We start from the raw sequence: 12935 nt of genomic DNA, 5'->3' as shown, positions 1-12935 counted from the left end.
ATTCCTCTAGCGCCCTGCCCATACTACAACCTTAAAGGGCGTTGGAAGAGTGACTGTCCTAGCCGCCAGTGAGCAACTAAGTCATCCTCTAACCCCTCGCCCTCACAGGAGACTTTGTCAATGCCAGATTTGTCTCTGACTGACCTGCTCGGACTTGCTGCGGAAGATTGATGGGGCTTGGGGCTCACAGCCCCCACTCTGTAACCTTGTCAGAGTCCCAAGTCTCACTGGAGGTCTCAGGCAAAATCATATCTCTGCTTGTGGATATGGGGGTGAGTTATATTGTACTTCCTGAGTTCTCAGGACCTTATAGTAAGTCCTTGATTTCTGTTGTGGGTGTTGAAGGCCAGCTGAATCAACCTTTGCAGACTGGGCCTATCCCATGTAGATTCCAGACTCTTTTCTTTGCCCATAGCTTCCTAGTAGTCCCAACATGTCCCACACCCCTTTTAGGTAGAGACCTTTCTCAAAAGCTTATTTTTTCCTTCACTTTCTCTCTCCCCATAGCCCTAATCCTCCAAACAGCCTCACAATGGGTCGCAAAGCCATTCCCCCCTCTTCCTCCTTCTCTGGTTGACCCCATGGTTTGGGACACATCCAATCCCACTCTGGCTACACATGCCATGCCTGTTTTAATCTGTCTCAAGGATCCCTCAATTTTTCCCTGCGTTCCCCAATACCCCATACTCCCCAACAGTTAAGGGGATTTAAACCCATAATTAAGCGGCTTTTAGACAAGTTTTCTTAAACTTACCCATACCCCACAATACTCCAATTCTCCCAGTACTCAAGCCTGATGGGTCCTATCACCTGGTACAGGACCTTAGGGTAATTAACAGTGCTGTTACCCCAACTCACCCAGTGGTGCCAAATCCTTATACCATGCTCTCTCATATCCCTCCCTCCACCACTCACTTTACAGTTATAGATCTTAAAGATGCCTTCTTCACTATCCCCCTACACGCTGATTTCCAGAACCTCTTTGCATTTACATGGACTGACCCAGACACTCTCAGGTCTCAACAACTTCCTTGGGCAGTGCTCCCCCAAGGGTTCAGGGATAGTCCCCAGTTCTTTAGTCAGGCTCTTGCTACTGACCTCACAGAACTTGATCTCAAACCTAGTGTTCTTCTTCAATACATAGACAACCTCCTATTAAGTTCTCCATCCTATATATTAGCCATACACCACTCAGCCAGTCTTTTTAATTTCCTTGCTAGTCGTGGATACAGGGTCTCTTCTGCTAAAGCCCAAATAGCCTCCCCAAAAGTCAAATACCTAGGTCTCGCTCTCACCCCTGCTACTCACTCCATCACCTCAGATCATAAAGCAATTCTTCGTGATCTCCAGGTGCCCACAACTAAACAGCAGGTTACATCTTTCCTAGGTTTAGTTAATTTCTTTTGTCTCTGGATTCCTAACTTTGCAGCCCTAGCTCAACCCCTCTACAAGGCTGCTAAGGATTCCTTATCAGAACCCCTGGACCCTACTAGGCCCATACATGCCTCCTTTCAAAAACTAAAAGAGGCTCTCCTAAAAGCTCTGGCTCTTACCCTTCCTGATCCCACCCAACCTTTCATCCTATACACTACTTTCAGGGCCACAATGCTATAGGTGTACTAGGAAACAAAAAGGGACCTTCTTTTCAAGCAGTAGCTTACTTGCCAAAACAGTTAGATCACACAGTAAAAGGATGGGCTCCTTGTCTCCAAGCTCTTGCAGCTACAGCCCTCCTGACACAGAAAGCTGAAAAGTTTACATTAGGGCAATCTATTACAGTACACTCACCTCATCACCTACGTGACCTTATCTCACATAAGGTGCTCTCTGCCCTAATGACCCCTTCTCGCCTTCAACAGGTACAGTTAGCTCTCTCTCAAGACCCTTGCATCTCTATTGCAACTAGTGGTCCTCTTAATATAGCCACCTTACTTCCCACCTCAGAGGGCCATCCTCACCATGACTGTATAGAGTTTTTACAGATGACTCCCACCCCATTCCCTCACATCAGTAACACACCTCTCTCGTTGGCCTGTGACACATGGTTCATAGATGGCAGTTCAACAAACACAAACAACCAAAATAAGGCAGGATATCCAATAGTTAACCAGTCAAAAGTTATAGAGGCAAATCCACTGCCACCTGGGACCTCTTCCCAGAGGGCAGAACTTATTGCCCTTACAAGGGCTCTTACACTAGTAAAAGATAAGATTATAAATACATACACTGACTCAAAGTATACATTTAGCATTTTACACTCTCATGCCTCTATCTGGCAAGAACGGGGTTTTGTTACCACTCAGGGAACCCCCATCATTAATGCTCCCCTTATCCTTAAACTTCTAGAGGCAACCTAACTTCCAAAGCAGGCAGCAGTTATTCATTGTAGAGGACACCAAAATTCTACAGATCCTATTGCTCAAGGCAATGCCTTTGCAGATTCACAAGCCAAGTTAGCTGCACAAGGGCCCTGCGCTTCTCATCTTCTCCCATTAGTCCCAAGCAGTCTACCTCAGCCCAGTTATTCACCAGAGCAGTTACAGCTACTTCATGAACCAGGTTATACACAAAACACTCAGGGATGGATTTTTCAGGGATCTAAACTTGTTCTCCCACATCAACAGGCCTCAGACATCATCACTGACTTACACAACTGGTTTCATATAGGATCACAGGCCCTATACAAACTCTTAGCCCCAATAGTCACACACCTTTCTCTAAAAGCTATCATTCTTAGGATTACTCACACCTGTGATCTCTGTGCCAGGACCTTTCCTCAGGGATGCATGGAACCCCCTTCCTTTCCTACCCATCAATTTTGGGGACACACCCCTGGTCAGAACTGGCAGATAGATTTTACACACATGCCCTGCCACGAGACTCTCAAATATCTTCTCACCTTTGTACCTTTTCAGGATGGATAAAAGCCTTTCCCACAACCAGGGAGACTGTTGATGTAGTTACCAAAATCATATTACAAGAAATCATTCCAAGGTTTGGTCTACCTCAGAGTATTCAGTCAGATAATGGTCCCGCCTTTATTTCTCAGATCACTCAACAGATATCATCGAGCTTACATATCACCTGGTACCTACACATCCCATACCATCCACAATCCTCAGGAAAAGTAGAAAAGGCAAATGGCCTCATAAAGACACACCTTACAAAACTCACTTTAGATCTATACCAACCTTGGCCTCAACTTTTGCCCTTAGCCTTAGCCAAGCTCAGGGCACTTCCCCGGGCTCCTACTTTCTTAAGTCCTTTTGAACTTATGTATGGCAGGCCATTCTCACTCCACAATCTTCCTACTCCCCAAAATCTCCCTCCCCTTGCTGACTATGTCCCAGTCCTCTCCTTCCTCTGACACCTGTTGTGACAACATGCTGATCTCTGCCTTCCACAGTCCTCTGGAGAGGCCAAACCAGATCCTCCCATATCCTCAGGAGAACTAATTTATCTCAAATGTTCTAAATCCACAGGACTACAACCAAGGTGGAGTGGCCCCTCCACTTGGCTACCCCTACAGTGGTCAAAGTTGCTGGACTCCCATCCTGGTTTCACATCACTCAGCTAAGAGGTGACCCCCCAGCCCTAAATCTGATCGTTCTGAGGGCCATCTCATCTTCTGTCGCCCACCCATCTCCATTTCACGAAGGCCTCACAGCCACAGTTAACAGGCTAAGTCATGTTTGTTATCTAATTTGGTTCCTAATTTCTTACGTTCTATTAATGATCATTTTTACAGCAGGACTCTTGACATTCTTCCCTAGAGACTCCCACATCATACATAAGATCATCTTCATAATGTTCTATGTGATAACTGTCATGGTTCTTTCTATCCTCAGCTGTCTGGTTAAACGTGACATCCCTGAAAGCCTAAGCCCTTAATTTCCCTATACTGGTACAGCCACCGCCTCCCCTACCCCACCCCCTATTTTTTCCAGTTCAACTCCTGGACTGGAGACAAGTTTTACACACCTGCCCTCCTAACTTTTATGCTTTTAGATGGGGGAGTAATCACCTCTCATAATTTCACTCCTTCTAACCTCACACTTATTTTTCAGAATTCTACCTCACTGTGATAATGATCCTACCTCAACATCATCCTGATAGAACAACATGTCTAAATCAAAGTCACCTTTCCCTCTACCTCACCTGGGTCCTTAAATGTGACAGTGCCATGTCTCCTCATAACCTCATGTCTCTTTGTTTTTCCAGTCTGACATACGTGCATTCACCAGTGAAGTTGTCCTGGCTAAAACACCTGGCATCAGCGTCTACCTGGGCATCAACTGTCATCCCATCTACTTCCCTAGGCTCCAGTACAGTGCCCCCTGCCAGCAGGAAGTAGTTAAAGTGAGAAATCTTCACCCCTTTTCATAATAATCATAGGACGGGATATGAAAGGATTTTGGCCCGGATGGGACACTGTAGCCAGGAAAAACCTCAGCCGGAACCAGGGAGCTCCTGTCTCCCCCGCCCCTAGAAATTCACCAGTAACTCTATCTCCCCCCACCCTGTGGAATCTGCCCCTGGCGCAAAACATGTGCCAATGAAATACCTATGCATCTCTAATGGCCCTAGGGTACTACCCTAAGCTTAAGCTACTTATATACCCCCACGCCACGTGTCTGCTAGAGAGATTGCCGGACTTCAGTGACCAGGGGGTGTCAGTCATCTCTCTCCGTGTTCTCAGAATAAAGGCCTCTTTTGTTTTATACTTTACATCTTTTGAAAATAATCCTATCACTTTGAAAAAGACATGAGCTGTAATTATTTGTGTTCTGAGTTACTGTTTCAGAGAAAACAGCCCCTGAGGGCTATATAATAAGTAGAAGTAAAGCAAACAGAGGAGGGGGCAGTAGTTGTGTCAGGTGGGTTTTGAGGTAGGGAATAAAAGAGGTAAAAATCAGTATGCAATAAATGTTCTGATTTGAGTGCTGTCATACCTTTTTTGTAAGTGTTCTTTCCTCCACATAGAGGATGCTGTGAATGGCATTACTGAGAATAAAAGAAGGAGCAAAGAAGGGTGGATAATAGTGCCGATAGCAGTTGGAGTCAGCAGAGGCATCTAGGTGAAGAAAAAGGTATGAGGATCTTCTCAGAAAGGAAAAGGTGAGCATCGCAGAGCTGACTACCATCCAGCCTCTGACGAGTACTGGGTTTGGATGACCAGGTTTCAGGCCATGAGAGGATCTAGGAGAGTTTGTTGGCTTGAGCTCATGTGCAGAATTGAGTGAGAAGGCTGATAGCTCTCTTGCCTAGAAGACAATGGGAACCTTGAGCACCTTGTGAAGTCTCCAGCTTCCTATGGAATTGATCAGATCTCTCTCACTGTAAGCACTAGGTCCACAGACTTCAAGAAGCGTAGACTACAAAGAACTTTGAAAAGATGCCCTCAGAGGCCTATTTGTGCTGCTTCAGGAAACAGGTTAAGGAACAGTTGCAGATGCAGATCAGAACAGTTTTCACCACAATCATCTGGAGATTAAGATACCCTGCCCAGGAAGCTTGTGAGAACATGGTGATGCAAACACTGGTGAGTGGGATTGTGAGGCTTGATCAATTTCTATTTTCTGTTGTATCTGGTTAGTTTTTAATTACTATGTGCAATTGCCACATGGAAAAGATAGTTGAAACATACCTTCCACTGTGTTATCTGTGTTCTTCTCTATCTCTGTCAATGTCTCTGTCTCTGTCTCTGTCTGTCTGTCTGTCTGTCTCTCTCTCTCTCTTTCTCTCTCTCTCTCTCTCTCACACACACACACACACACACACACACACACACACTGAACTACATATCCTCAGAGAAAATATGATCTCTTTGTGCTCATTTTTCATGTGCCAAGCCAACCATATATGGCTTGGTGCTGATCTCTATTCTCTCTGTTTTCAAATTTCTCCCTGTAAAGTTGGAGCACTAATAAAGTTATCCCTACCCTGGAGATCTGCCTTTTATCACAGAGAATTTTGGACACAGTATAGATGAATCCATCTGTATCAGTTTATGCCATTCAACCTTGAGTAAAGACCATGTATAATATATATAGGTCTATGATTTAATTACTATTAGGCTTCCTTTGAATTTTCTCTGGATATAGCACAATGCAAGATAGGTAGAATGGTTCTGTGGCATGTAGGAGCTTTCCACAGTGAGAACTAGCTACATGACTGGTCTACAACAAATGCTAGGCTGTCGGTTACCTGCAAACTGCCAAGGAACAGTCACAAGGGATCTGGAGCAGAGAAGCAAACTAAGAAACTCTGGGAGGGTGCCCAATTGACAGACATGTCCATGAACACATGGCTGGACTCCAGAGGAGAAGTAAGAAAACTTTGCTAGGAACTATGAGAACAGGCAAAGGGATAATTCAATGAAGTACAGATTGTAACATTGTGATTAAAGTTCTGTAAATAGCCAGACTGCTGAGTCCTGGGGAAATACAGATTGGTATATGAGAATAAAGCTAGGAACAGAGCTCACGGCAGTTACTCTGATCCCTTTGCTGCCAGCATAAGTAGCTTGTTATTTGAAAAGTGAAACTCTATGTAAAGTGGCCTTGAGGTCTGTTGGTAAGAAAGTGAACTTTGGAGACAGAAAGATCTAACGTCAAATAACATGTGTCCTATAACAGCTTTGTGATTAGATGCAAATCATCTCTCTGAGCTTCACTTTCCCAGAGAAACTTTTAGCTATATAATCACTCCTAGCCCTCTCTTGTCTTGTTGGAAAACATGGAATTGCTCTTAGCAGAAACCTGATGCATAAGAGATCTACTAAACTGTAATTTGTGTCTTAACTGTTTGACAAAGTATTTTAATATATGCTAATATCATCTGTTTAATTAATAGAGTTTAGGATAATATTTAAAGTAATCCTGCTTATATTTCTATTTGAATATCTTTACATTTTGGAAGATGGAGTTGAAATCAGACAGAATCTCTGAAAGTCATCATTCATACCGCAAAGAACACCTAAATTAAAGTGTTGAATTCTATGATCCGGCCTTTCATCAGAGAAACTAATTAGCAATAACTTTGTTCAGCTCAAACCTTACTTTCAGCTTGTGAGCAAAGTGGGAAGACATATGCAAAGGCAACATCATTTTGCAATGTTTGGTGGGGCCAAAAATAAAGATTTTTCTTTTCTGCAAGTGATTTAATCTGGTTTCCCCAGTGGGAAAGCACTAAAGGCTATCATTTTGTTTTCCTTAGTTGAAGCTATTAACTCTAATTGCTTTTGTTAATAATACTTTACTTATTATAATCAAAGCTCAATTTTTGTACTCATACCCTGGGGCCAGTTTACAGAGTCACAATTTATAAATGTAGAAAAACAATTAATAACAACTAGAAAGCCATTAATGATGTTATCAACAAAGGGCTATTCAATCTTCTGCTGCAAAGCCACGTGAAACACATAAAATAGAATTCTTGGACCCAGCTCGTTCTGTGTGCTCCCCCGGTACAGATGAAAAGGGGGAAGCACTGTAATACTGCTCAGGGAATTCTTCTTCTAGGCTTAACCAGGGAGATTGCTGTTCATCTCCTGAAGGTCACTTGCAGCCTGTTAGTGTTAATGTCCAATGTTAGTGATCAAAGAGAGAAACTAATGTAATCTCAAAAGAAAAATCTCCCTCCTCTCCTCTATTCACAGTTCCTACCTCTAACCAGTGAGACGCTATTAGATCAGGCTATTACCTGCCTGTCATCCCAGGTCAATCCTTTCTGAATTCCAGAACCCATTTATCTTTGTGATCCATACTTAATATTTTCTGCATAGAACCTTTTATTTGCTCTTACTTCTACCTGAAATAAAAGATCTACGGATATGTTTTTGTAGTGAAATCTCATTCTCAGAGTTTCTGTCCCCTGACAACCCTCCTAATACTGCCTTCAAAGCCACCTCAACCTTTATGCCAATCCCCGTTACAATCTGGAATATCTGTACTACTCCTTCAGTGCCTGTTTCACCATGTTCACTCCTGGAGCTCTGGCTTTTTTTTTTTTTTTTTTTTTTTTTTTGTGCCCGGGATTAAACTTACCACCTTGCATTTGCCAAGCAGACACTTACACCACTGAGCTAAACCCTGGCCCCGAGCTCTGGCATTTTGAACAGGGCTATAATTAGAGTAAGCAAATTTTTAATAAATGTTTATTGAATGAACCAATTGGATAATAAATAAATGTGTATTTCATAGTGGTTGGGATAAAGCAAAAAATTACTTCCTCATGCTTTGTAATGAAAAACTGGAATTTATTTTTTATTTTTTTATCAGTGAGATTGACTCTATTTTTCTTTTTTAGTTTCTGAGTTCCTTTGTGTGTGTGTGTTTACAATATGTCCTAGATCCATTCATTCTGGTGATTACCATGAGGTATAGCCTATCTTGATTATTTTCTATTTCTTTACCTCCCTTGCCACACTCCTCTCTTCCCCCTCCCTCAACAAGTCTGCCTGCTCATTTCCATCTATCTGTTCCTTGTTTAAATCTTTTCCTTATTTATGTGGTATGACGCACATTTAAAGTAAACCACCCAATATTTAACTTTTTGTATATGATGTATGCATGCCCCTTACATTATGGTCACCAGTTCCATCAATTTTCCTGAAAATACCATAATTATATTCATATTTGTAGGTGAATAGTATTCCACTGTATGTATACTGCGTTTTTTTTTTTATCCATTCCTATGAGTATCTAGGCTAATTCCAAGCCTTAGCTATTGTGAGTTGCACTGCTATGAACGTGAATATACATGTGTTACTGTAGTTTAATTGTTTAATTCTTCCAAGGATACAGGTTTAGTAAGCTAGTGCAACCTCTATGGAGAAGAGTAAGACTATTTTCATGCTTTTCTTTTCTTTTCTTTTTTCTTTTTTTTTTTTTTTTTAAACCGGTACCAGGGATCAAACTCATGACCACGTGCTTGTAAGGCAGGCACTTATGCCCCTGAGCTAAATCCCCAGCCCCGAATTCCTAAATCTTCATACTAATGATAAGATCTGTTCTTTGATACTAAGATAGAGTGAGTTTCATCAAATATCTCATTAGAAAAATAGTCATGCATTGATCTATTTGATCTTTCCATAAATTTAGATGAAAAAGAAAGATTTAAAAAATACCTTGAGTGGCTTAGTCCTCATATTATAGAAAGGAATTATTGGTGCTGAGCTTCTGTTTCCCATGTGTCCCAACTCATTACAGCCTCAAGCAATTATTTGTACTTTCAGAAAATTTTTGTTGTGGTACAACAAAAAATCAACAAACTAGAAAAAAAAAAAAAAAAAAGCATGTTACAATGTTTCTAAGCAGAAGAGTACCCAGGACAGGAGGACTGGAAATTTCAGGGAAGATGTGTCATCTAAGTGTCCTGAGTGTCTTCATTTCTTGTCACTGCATGTCACTGACTTCATGATATTCATCCAAAAGATGATTATAGGACAGAGCAGTGAGGTTTCCAGTAAATATAATTGTGGGAATGGACAATTGAAGTGAATAGATGCCTCTCAGAAGAAGTCACATGGCTAAGGAATATGTGAAAATTATTCAGCACTGCTGTTAGCGAAATGAAAATTAAACTGAGAGTCCATCTTCTTTCAGAAAGTATAACTATCATCAAGAAATCAAATAAAAACAAGTGTTGGCCAGAATGCAGGAATAAACCTCCCTATATTGCCAATGAAAGTTTTTACTAGTAAAATCAATATGGAGATTCCTTAAAAAAATAAAATTAGAAATTTCATTTGACCCAGGTATTCCCCTTCTAAATTTCCCCCTAAAAGATTTAAAGACATCATATCAGAGTGAAATATACATACCCATGTTTATAGCAGCACAGTTAATAATAGTGAAGTCATGGCAGAAGTCTGTATGTCCATCAACAGATGAATAGAGCAAATGTATTTATCATTGCTGTCAAAAGAAAGTTAGACTTCGGTCATTTGTGAAAAAAATGAATTCACTTTGAGATCACAATATTAAGTAGAATATATAAAACACAGAAATTTAAATGTCACGTGGTTTATCAATATGAGAAATCCAAAGAATAAATAAGAACCAAAGTTAAAGATGATAATAGGACATGGGGAGATAAATCATTTGCGAAAAGGGAAAGGGTCCAAGAGATGGGAGTTGAAAAAAGTATTAAGATGTGATATGTGTATGGACCAACTCCCCATGAGGAATGCTATGATTATGTGCTGCAAACTTGTGCTATTAAACAAATTTAATATGATAAACAACCTGAGAAATATGATTCTGTGGGAAAAATGTTCCTTGACTGCATCTCCTTGAAAATGTACCTCAGATACAAGCTGTAAAGATTTAGAGATTAGACCCTCAAAAATCATGATTCCCAACTCTTGATCTTCTTGAATCATGTATTAGTCCCTTTAGGCTTCTGTAGCAAAACATCATAGAATGTGGTGTAATTAACAATGCTTTTTTAAAATTTTTTTTCATAATCCTGGAGAGTAGGGAAACAAAATCAGGACTTTAGTACTCTTCTTGGGTAGCACAAGTGCAGACTCCCTGTGATCTCTCATGGGAAGATGGAGGAGAAACACACACACACACACACACACACACACACAGAGACAGAGAGAGATTTTCTGAAGAGCTCTGCTTTATACCCTCATCTAACCCTAACTGCCTCCTAAATATTTCTAAATGTCATCACTTTTTTAAAATGTTTATTTTAAAAGAAAACAGTGAAAAGTAACATTAAAATAGTTCCCAAACAGGCTAGTAGAAGAGTAACAATATCAACACACTGTTTTTTTATATTCACCATTGTTCAGAGTACAAGATATAGCGCTGAAACATTGTCCAGAAAACTACTACCATAAAATTTCTCCTCAATGAGCCAAGAGAACCAGGTGTATAACGACCTTAACTGTCTTGTGTGCATATATATTCTTTTGTTTCTGCTCCCTTTATTTTCCTTTTTTCCCATCATAGTTTTCTTTTGAACAGTTCCTTCCCTATTTAGAGTATCTATTGTATATTTTGTGTCTTATTTACTCTTGTAGATTCCTCCACTAGTGAAAAAATGCAATCTTTGCACAAGTGGATCCCGTTTGTTTCACTTAATGGTGTGGTCTCAATTTGCATCCATTTACTTACGAAAGTCTGAAGTTTATCTTTATGAATGAGTAGAATTCATATATATATGTATATATCATATTTTTATACATTCTTCAGTTGACGGATATTTGGGTTGTTTATAAGATTTGGCTATTACAAATTGTGCTGCTATAAACATGGGTGCACATATTAACATTGTGATAAGACATTTTTAATTTTTTCTGGGAAGGTGTTTGGTAGGGCAATAGCTGGGTTGAATGGGACTCTCTAATGATAGTTTTGTAAAAAAACCTCCACATTGATTTCCACAGTAGTTGTACCAGTCTACACTCCCACTAATTGTGGAGAAGGGTTCGTTTTTCCCCACAGTCCCAACATTTGTTATTGTTGATTTATTGATGTTAGCCATTATTTTTGGGGTGAGATAGAATCTCAGTATTGTTTTAAATTGCATCTTGCATGACTGATAATGTTCAACATATTTTATATATTTTTTACCATTTGTATTTCTTCAGCTGAGAGTTAATGTCAGATACCCATTTTGGGATTAGGCCTTTAAATTTCAGGAAGGAGTCCTGATTTTTTTTTTTTTTTTGACTCTTTATAAGCTCTAGATACAAGTACATTATCTGAGAGATTCTTGACTATAACTTTTCCTACACTATGGTATTTTTCCTACTCCTTTCACTTTGTTGATGATTTCTTTTATTGTGCAAAAGCTTTTTAATAAGATGAGATCCCTTTTGTTGATTCTTTGAAGTATTCCTGTGCATTCTTAGTTTTGTTTATGAATTCTTGACCTACATCCATGTCTGCAAGTTTTCTCTTTTCTCTACCAGTAAACTTAGTGTTTCTGTTTCAATATCTAGATCTTTGATCCATTTTTACTGTAGTTTAGTGCATGGTGATAGACATGTGTCTAGTTTTAGACTTCCGCATGTGGAAAGCCAGTTTTTCTGTCACCTTTTCTTGAAGAGGCTATCATTCTTCTAGTGAACATGTTTGGTTCCTTTGTCAAAGAGAAGGTGGTTTAGTGTGTGTTTAGGTGCATCTGCATCTTGTATTGTGTTCCACTGATCCTCAGATCTGTTTTTTTTCCAATACCATACTGATTTCATCACAGTAGTTTTGTAGCATAATCTCACTTCAGAAATTATGATGTTCCTTGACTTTGCTGCCCATAATTTCTGAACCTATTTTAGGTTCTTCTGGTTCCAAATGAATAGGTTTCGCTATTTTAGGTTCTTCTGGTTCCAAATGAATAGGTTTTGCTATTTTAGGTTCTTCTGGATCCAAATGAATTTTAAGAATGTTTTCTCTAGTTCTGTGAGGTATGCTGATATTTTGATTAGAATTGCATTAAATCTGTGTAACAGTTTTGGGAGTATAGCTATTTTAACTATAATGTTTTTTTTTTATACATGAGCAACTGATATATTTGCATTTTCTAATATCTTCTTTGAGCTCCTTTTTTTAGAATATTGTAATTTTCATTGTATAAATCTTTTACTTCATTTCTTAGATTGATTCTTAAATATTTCATTTTTTGTTTGCTATTATAAAAGATGTGGTTTCCATAATTTCTCTCATTATGAGTTTATTGCTTGTGTACAGAAATGCTATTGATTTTTTGAGTGTTCATTTTGCATCCAGATACACTAATGGATTGGTTTTTAAGTCTTTTGGTGGCGCTTTTGAGGTCTTCTACATAGAGTATCATGTCATAAACAAATAAGGTAAATTCTTCCTTTCCTATTCTTATTTTTTTAAATTTATTTGTCTTCTTTAATTGCTCTGGGTAATGTTTCCAGAACTATATTGAATAAGAGAGGTGATAGTGGA

This window comes from Cavia porcellus, unplaced genomic scaffold, assembly GCF_034190915.1.
Source record: "Cavia porcellus strain 051 isolate PalLab524CR breed Dunkin Hartley unplaced genomic scaffold, mCavPor4.1 scaffold_18, whole genome shotgun sequence".
Lineage (NCBI taxonomy): Eukaryota > Metazoa > Chordata > Mammalia > Rodentia > Caviidae > Cavia > Cavia porcellus.
Note: the sequence above shows the minus strand (reverse complement) of the source record.